The sequence below is a fragment of the Sus scrofa genome, chromosome 3 (genome assembly GCF_000003025.6).
Source record: "Sus scrofa isolate TJ Tabasco breed Duroc chromosome 3, Sscrofa11.1, whole genome shotgun sequence".
NCBI lineage: Eukaryota > Metazoa > Chordata > Mammalia > Artiodactyla > Suidae > Sus > Sus scrofa.
In genome coordinates, this window is record NC_010445.4 from 32,494,515 (window position 1) to 32,503,603 (window position 9,089).

Here is a 9,089-nt window from a genome sequence, read left to right on the forward strand (position 1 = left end):
GCACCCCAGAGCAGTCCACTCTATTTCTTCCAATCAGGAAATTAAGCTACTATTTGTGGCCCAACATAAGTCTTCCCCTGAAGAATGTTCCACATACACTTGAGAAGAGCACCTATTCTGCTGCTGGGGGGATGCAGTGTTCTGGGTACGTCTGTCAGGTCCACTGGGTCTGAAGTGTAGACCAAATCCAATGTTTCCTGACTGATTTTCCGTCTGGATGATCTATTCATTTGGAGTATGGAGGCCCTCTACTCTTATTGTATTGCTGTCTGCTTCTTTCTTCACCTCTATTCGTGTTGGCTTTATATATTTAGGTGTTCCACACTGTTGAGGGCATAAATATTTATAATGATAAAAGAGTCAATTTGTCACAAGGATTTTGTAAATATTCATTCACCAAATATTCGTGCTCAAATGAAGGCCTAAGCATTGTATTAGGTGCGTCATGAGAAACCTGATCCCTGCTCCGATCTAGGCATCTGAGTTCCAATTTCGAAAAAAATCAATCAGTAAAAAGAAGAATACTTGGTGACACATGAAAATTAGAGGCAATTCAAGTTTCACTGTCCATAAATAAGGTTTTATTGGAACCCAGGCGTGCCTGTCAGCTTTGATACTGCGCGTGGCTGCCTTTAGGCTACGATGGCAGAGTCACCGCCCAATGTGCGTGGCCTGCAAAACTTTCAGGACTCTGGTTCGAGGAGAACGTTGCCATCTCCTGGCTTAATCAGGTAAGAGGGGAACTGACTTTTTCTAGGTCTTTCGTCAGGAACAAGAGAGATTCCGCAGAAGCCCTTCAGCCAAGTCTTCCTGATGTCGTTAGCCTGAGGACTGCAGTTTTCACACCTCACCCTGTCACTGGCAGAGGTGACTTAGCAGTGAATGACTGCGCCCAGCATGGACCTCTGAGCTGGGAGGCAGATTCCCGTTCCTCTGAGCGGGAGAGATTCCTGAACCACACTCTCAGCAAAGGGAAGAGGGCATCGACAGGGAGGCGGGCAACGAAGCCCATCCCTTTGCTGCCAAACGTGCAGGCACAACTTCCTCAGAAGTTAAGCCATTCCTAGACGTTCAGGAAATGCAGGAACCCCTTCCCAGGAGGTCCACAGCCCAACGTCACAATCACTCCAGGATCGCTTGGTGATGTGTAGCGATCCTCTCCGTCGGGCCCAGGGTGGCTTCTTGTGGCCCAGCAGCCCGTGACTAAAAGGTAAGTCGTATACTCGCAAATGCACCCCCTATGGGCTGGGGGAGAGGAAGAGGATGCCTACACGGTCCGCTTTGGAAAACAGATGAGCAGAATGAGCATCAATGCCCAATGGCCCAAGTTTCACTGCGGTTACAAATACCAGAAACTTCCTTCCCTGGTGGGGGTAAGATCCATGGTTGGTCAAAGCAGGGCCCTGGGTTCCACTCACTGGGATGATCTTTCTAGGCCACAGTCCTCTGGATCTAAGGCAATGGAGGGGAGGGCCCCCTCCCCGTTCCTGTGGGCACAAAGCCTAGTTTCCCAGAAGAATCTCAGGGCGGATTGGCTCAGGAACTTCTCAGTTCCTTTGGTCATGCAAGGCCATGCACATCAGAGATCTTATCTGGATCGTGGGTTTATTTTATTTTATTATTTTGTTTTATTTTATTTTATTTTATTTTATTTTATTTTATTTTATTTTATTTTATTTTATTTTATTTTATTTTATTTTATTTTATTTTATTTTATTTTATTTTATTTTATTTTATTGCTTTTTAGAGCCACACCTACAGCATATAGAAGATCCCACGCTAGGGTTCGAAGCTGAACTATAGCTGCCAGCCTAAACCACATCTACAGCAATGCAGAATCCGAGATGCATCTGCGACCTACACCAAAGCTCATGGCAATGCCGGATCCTTGACCCACTGAGCAGGGCGGGGGATTGAACCCAAAACCTCATAGATACTAGTCGGGCTCATTACCGATGAGCCACAATGGGAACTCCTGGATTGTTTTTTATTATTATTATTTTTAATTTTTTTGTCTTTTTGCCTTTTCTAGGGCTGCTCCTGCGGCATATGGAGGTTCCCAGGCTAGGGGTCTAATCGGAGCTGTAGCTGCCAGCCTACACCAGAGCCACAGCAATGCAGGATCCAAGCTGTCTACGACCTACCCCACAGTTCACGGCAAGGCCGGATCCTTAACCCACTGAGAGAGGCCAGGGATCAAACCCGCAACCTCATGGTTCCTAGACGGATTCGTTAACCACTGAGCCATGATGGAACTCCTGGATTGCTTTTTTAAACAACAAACATTTATTGTCACACAAATGTTGACACTCAGGAATCCAGTGACAGAGTAGCTGGGTGGTGTTTGCTTTCCTGTCTTATAGAAAGTGGACCTCATCTTTGAACCTGAGAATTCCTGCCTCCCAGCCCTTGACCCAAGCTATGTCCCCAGGCTGGTCCTCTGCCTGGAAGGTCTCTTTCTGAATCCCATGTATCCTCTCTTCTGCTCAGCTTTTTGCCTCCGCAACATGGATCTTTAGTCTAGAGCCAGGTGGAGCAAACTACTGGCTTGCTGGCCAAAGTCTTGCCTTTTTTGTGGCCCTCAAGCCAAGAGTGCTTTTTCAGTCTTAACATTATAAGAAAGGCAGAGAAGAATATGCCGCAAAGACCTAATGTGGCCTGTAACACCTAAAATACTTACAATTTTACTTTACAAATAAAGTTTACCAGCCTCTGGCTAGAACTGGACTTGCCTGTCCCTGTAAATCTCCAGACCATTAGATGCTCCACCAGTTTAGATTACAAGCCTCGGGCAGAAAGAACCTCAGTAAAGCCATGCTATCTTCCATTTTGGTCATTAAATGAACCATCCTGGCCAGTGATCGACTTCTTGTAGCGGCTTACTGAAGCCTCTGTGAAGGTGAACCTGGCAACATCCTGATGTGTTTCTACAAGTTTTTCTGAAACTGAGAACATTCACTGGTCACTGGCTGGTACGGATTAGGGAAGAGTTTAAACCAGGGTTAAACCGCGGTCCATGTCCAGCCCACCACTGGATTTTGTAAACGAAGTTTTACTGGCCTGCAGCCACCTGCTAATTTGCATATTGCTCAAGGCTGCTTTCAAAGTCAGGGTTGAGTTGCCGAAAAAGAGACCATACGGACCCACATGTGAAACATTTACTAGCTGGCCTTTTACAGAACGTTTGCCAAACCTTGGTGTAAACCAAATGTTTTGCAATAGCAAAGCCAGGGCCCCTGCTTCCCAGGCTGGAACCGCAGATCCCGGCTGCCCTCTGTGCTGCCACCTGTGCCTGTGGCTTGTAGCACCCAAATGTAGTGTCAGTCAGGGTCCTTAGCTGCAAGCAACAGTGTCTCTGGCTAATGTACACAGAAAAGGAATTTATTAAAAGGAAATCAGGTCACTACCCCCAGCCCCACCCCCATTGCCTCATATTTCTTCTCAGAACACTCTTTGGTAAGGAAACCACACAAGGTGGTGGCACTTATACCAAGGACTTGATCTGTATCCGTGCCACCCATATGTCTTTAAAGTTTTTTAATTTAAAATTTTATTTTTTGTTTTTGGCAGCACCCTAGACCTGTGGAAGTTCCCAGGCCAGGGATCGAACCCGAGCCACAGCAGTGATAATGCTGGTTCCTTAACCCTCCGAGCTACCAGGGAATTCCTACCCCTACAGCTTTAGATTCAAAGCCAGGCACAGTGCATCTGATTGATGATGTCTGGGTCACATGACCTTGGCCTCACTGCAAGGGAGGCTGGGAGATGATTAGCAGGCATTGTCAGTATTGTTCGTTTTGTTTTGTTTTGATCTTTTTAGGGCCGCTCCCGCGGCATGTGGAGGTTCCCAGGCTAGGGGTCTAATCGGAGCTGTAGCCACCTGCCTATGCCAGAGCCACAGCAATGAGGGATCCGAGCCGCATCTGCGACCTACACCACAGCTCACGGCAAGGCCGGATCCTTAACCCACTGAGTGAGGGATCAAACCCGCATCCTCATGGATTCTAGTCGGGCTTGTTAACTGCTGCACCACGATGGGAACTCCAGTATTGTCTGTTTTTACAGTAGGAGGTAAGTTTTGCAAACCAACCAGAGACTCAGAAGGAAGGGAATTCTCCAGACAAAGGGAGGACCTTCAGATACTGGGCTGTCAAATACCTGCTAAATCCCATCAGAAGCCCAGTTCTCTATCTACCTACGGCTAAGCCAGTGTATCCTAAGCTTTATGGCCCATACCTCGTCTACACGCTTTTTGCTGGTAGGTGTGTACATCCTGCACTATTCACTGAACATTTTTCCTTAAATCTACTTTTTTTTTAATATAAATGCATTCATTCAAAAGAAAAAATAAATACAATTTATTTCAAACTACAAATTTATAAAGTAAATTGAAGATCAACATTTTTTGTCATAAGTGACCCAGTTAAAAACTAGATATGATTAAAAATAAGAATGTTATTAAATGCATATTTCAAATGGTTGTTTGCAGGAGGTTTTGAGCCCTAGGACTGCTCTTTCCTAACTAAGAAAGGTTAACAACAGATACATAGGTGTTAAAAAATGATCGGGGGCAGGGGGAGAAGAAATGGATGGAGTTCCCTGGTGGTCCAGTGGTTAGGATTGGGTGCTTTCAGCTTTCACTCCTGTGGCCCGGGTTCAGTCCCTGGTCTGGGAACTGAGATCCCACATAAAGCTGCTGCATGCCACAGCCAAACAAACAAACAAACAGATCAGGACCATAACTGCTTGATATAATCGGAAAGTAGTAAGAAGACAGAGAAGATAACGTCCTCTTATGTAACGTGACTCCAGGTACCTCCTAGATCAGTCAGGTACCACTGGGAGTATTTGCCTTGCAGTTTTTTAATTTATTTTATTTTATTTTATTTTTTGCTTTTTTAGGGCCACACTTGCAGCATAGGGAGGTTCCCAGGCTAGGGATCTAATGGGAGCTACAGCTGCCGGCCTACACCACAGCCACAGCATCGCCAGATCTGAGCCATGTCTGTGATCTACACCACAGCTCATGGCAACGCGGGATCCTTAACCCACTGAGCAAGGCCAGGGATTGAATCTGCAACCTCATGGTTCCTATTCTGATTCGTTACCACTGTGCCATGATAGGAACTCCTTTTTTTTTTTTTTTTTTTTAAATTATGGTTGATTTACATTGTTCTGTCAATTTCTGCTGTACAGCAAATTGACCCAGTCATACATCTATACACACTGTCTCATATTTTGCTTAGTAGCTTACTTTCAATCCTATCAAAGTTTCCTGTTGTTGCTTTAAGAGATCAGAGTTCCCGTCGTGACTCAGCGGAAACGCACCTGACTAGCATCTGTGAGGATGCAGGTTTGGTCCCTGGCCTTGCTCACTCAGTTCAGGACCCAGCGTTGCCATGAGCTGTGGTGTAAGTTGCAGATGCGGCCTGGATCCCATGTTGCTGTGGCTGCAGTGTAGGCCAGCGGCTACAGCTCAGACTGAGAGTGCAGCTCTAAAAAGAAAAAAAGAAAAAAAAAAAAAAAGAGGGAGAGAGAAAGAGATCACCACAAATTTGGTGGCTTAAAACAACATGATTTTATTATTTCACATTTCTGCAGGTCAGATATCTCAAATCAGTTTCATGGGGTGTCAGCAGGGCTCCATCTGGGGAACATGTAGGTCAGGCTCCCCAAAAAGTGTGAACTCTTTTTTTTTTTTTCTTTTTCTGCCGCACCTGTGGCATATGGAAGTTCCTGGGCCAGGGATCAAATCTGTGCCAGAGCTGCACCCTATGCTGCAGCTGCAGCAACACCAGATCCTTAAGCCACCATGCCACAGCGGGAACTCCCAAGAAAGTGCAAACTCTGGTGTCTTCTCTGGTGTTAGGAATTCACATGTGTTCTTTGCTCCTCCCTTGTCAGATTTCCCCTGGGTCCCCTCTCTCTGAACACCACTACCTCTCTCAAGCTGGCCTTGTAGGATGTCCCCATCCAACAGCAGATTTAAAATATCTATTTTGATTTAGCCACACCTTGGGTATATGATTAGATGCTTCCAGCCTCCCAGAAAGCCCAGCACACTCCATCCTCTCACCCGCTTCTGACCACAAGTCCCGTTTGAGCTTCTGGGCTTGCGGGGACCCCGGGGGGAAGGGGCCCGACGAGGCACATTGTGCCATCCTGCACAGACGGCCAGTGGGCGCCGCCTCTGCCAGGTGTCTACAGTGCGCTAATTACAGAGCTTGTCTGGTTCTGAGGAGCTGACGTTTCTGACTCATCACCCAGGGGGCAGGAGTTTTCATTTGCTTTTTCTGTTCTGATAGCTGCTTTTCTTGGCCCCATCCAAGGCCGTGGCCCAAGACTGCTGTGACCCACCAAACCTTCCCTGGGAAGAAGTATATACCAGCAATCCAGTCTGACTCTGTGATTAGGAGCCAAGAGACTTTAACAAGCTGCTTAGACTCTTTAAACCTCTTAATCTGCAAAACTGGGGTAATGCTTAAGCCTTTGGTCTCCCATTCACCAAATATTTGTGTTCTTGCTTGTTTGTTTTTTGGCCACATCCATAGCATGTGGGATTTCCCAGGCCAGGGATGGAAACTGTACCACAGCAGCAACCAGAGCTGCTGCAGTGACAACACCAGGTCCTTAACCCACCACACCACAAGGGAACTCCATGACCCAGGATTTGATGAGCACCTATCATGTGCCACACCTTGGGCTGGAGACACACGGATGTACCAGACGGAAAAGTCCTGTGTGCTTGCAGAGCTTACAATGGAGGAGGGGGCAGCCAATAAGCAAGAAAATTTTAAACAAAATTACAAATTGGGATACCATCTGTGAAAGAGATAGTATAATGTAAAGGCAACAACCTGGGCTGAGTGAGCAGGACTCATTGATGAGATGACATTTAAGCTAAGACCTGTTTAGGAGAGCTGAGGGCAGGAAGGATTGAGCAGCAGAACCAGTCAGTATATACGATTGTGAGGATTAAATAAGATAAAGCACACACAAGACCGGGCCCAATGCAGTGGACATTGTTTCCAGAGATACCCAGAACTCCAGTTTACAAAGTACCTTCGTATGAACTGTATCATTTAATTTGTTTCTCATGACAGCCCATCAACTAGAGAGGCAGACACTGCTGTGCCCATTTTATTGCTGGAAAGGGATGGGAACAGCATTTTCGCTCAGCAGGGAGGCGGAGTTCCCGTGGTGGCGCAGCAGAAACGAATCCGACTAGGAACTATGAGGTTTCAGGTTCCATCCTTGGCCTCACTCAGTGGGTTAAGGATCCACGTTGCTGTAACCTGTGGTGTAGGTCGCAGACACAGTTGGGATCTGGCGTTGCTGTGGCTGTGGTGTAGGCCGACAGCTGCAGCTCCGATTAGACTCCTAGCCTGGGAACCTCCGTATGCCACAGGTGGGGCCCTAAAAAGAGAGAAAGAAAAAAAAAAGTTCAGAAAGGAGGCAAAGCCTTTCCTTGCGGTTTCTTTCCTCTCCTGAAGCTGCCTTCTTTGAGTGATGGTGGATGCTTGCAAGTTAGCAATGGATGGGTCAGGTCCTGCTTTGTAACAAAGAGCTGCCATGCACACTGGCCTACACCCATCAGAGTTATTGTTCACGTGTCTGGAATCAGCTGGAGATTGCCTGGGCCGCTCTGCCGACCTTGGCCAGACATGTTCACAAGTCTGCTTGGTGGCTGACCATGCCCTTGGCTGAGGTGGTTGGGGCAACTCAGCCTGGTTCATAGGTCTCCTGTCTTGTATCAGATTGACTCAGGTATGGTCTCACATGATGACAGAGTTGCAGGAGGGCAGGTGGAAACACAAGGCCTCTTAAGGGCTAGGCTTGCAATTAAGATACCATTACTTCTCTGCCTTCTATTGTCCAAGCAGCTTATACCTCTTACCCAGGTTCACGGGCGGGGAAATCAACTAACTCTCTCCTTCAGTGAGAGGAATACAAGGATGGGGGTGGGGAACTGGGGTCATTTATGAATTCTATTACTGTAGGTTTCCCATTAGGACCATAAAGTAGCCAAGGGTGTGGGTGTGTATACACGCGTGTGTCAACCAGTTCAACCATTAATGGCACAGATGGAATACTGGTGAAAGTGCCAGTTCTGTTAAATTTCTAAGGGCATGACTCAGAATCTGAATTTTATAAGCCTTTCAGCTTATTCTGATGATCACAAAAATTTGCAAACCATCTAAACTATGTACACACTTTAGATAGGTTTTTATTTTATCTTTGGAGATAAATACTGGAACAGTAAGTATTTCCCATATAGGTTTGAATATGAATCTCTACTCCTCCCTTCAAAACATATATATCCAAAAACTACCGTGCTTCCTATGCATTTGCTGAACAGATGTGGAAGCCCAAGTGGCAAAAGAGCAGATAATGCTACCACCCCCTAGTGGTGGTGCTTGGCAACACAGCAGAGCAATAATGAATCTTAAGCAAAGGTGTTTTCTTTCACATCCAATTTAACCAAAAGCAAGACATCGGATAAAAGCTAGTGTGAGGGTGTTCCCATTGTGGCTCAGCGGAAGTGAACCCAACTAGTATCCATGAGGATGTGGGTTTGATTCCTGGCCTTGCTCAGTGGGTTAAGTGTTCCCACAAGCTTCGGTGTAGGTCGCAGACACAGCTCTTATCTGGTATTGCTGCGGCTGTGGTGTAGGCCAGCAGCTGTAGCTCCGATTTGACCCCTATCCTGGGAACTTCCATATGCAGCACCTGCGACCCTAAAAAAAGAAAAAAAAACCCTCAAAAAAAGCTAGTGTGAGTTATTGCTCATTGCTTTACAGCTTAATCTATTACTATTATTACTATGTAGCTATTTTCATTGACCTCAGTTTATTCATTTTCAGCTCAGTTTTAAAATATGCACTCTTGTTTTTAGCTAGTATACTATTACTACACTGAAAGGGATTTAGTTTGCAACTGGACGTCAGTGTAGAATTTACTATTCTTCCATGAGAAAAAGAATATATTCTAAGTGTAAAACCACTTCGAAGTCACTTTGAGTAATTGTATTAAGAGAAGTACTTGTGCATGTTTTCTTTCAAAAATATTCCTGGTAAGAGCTGAATATT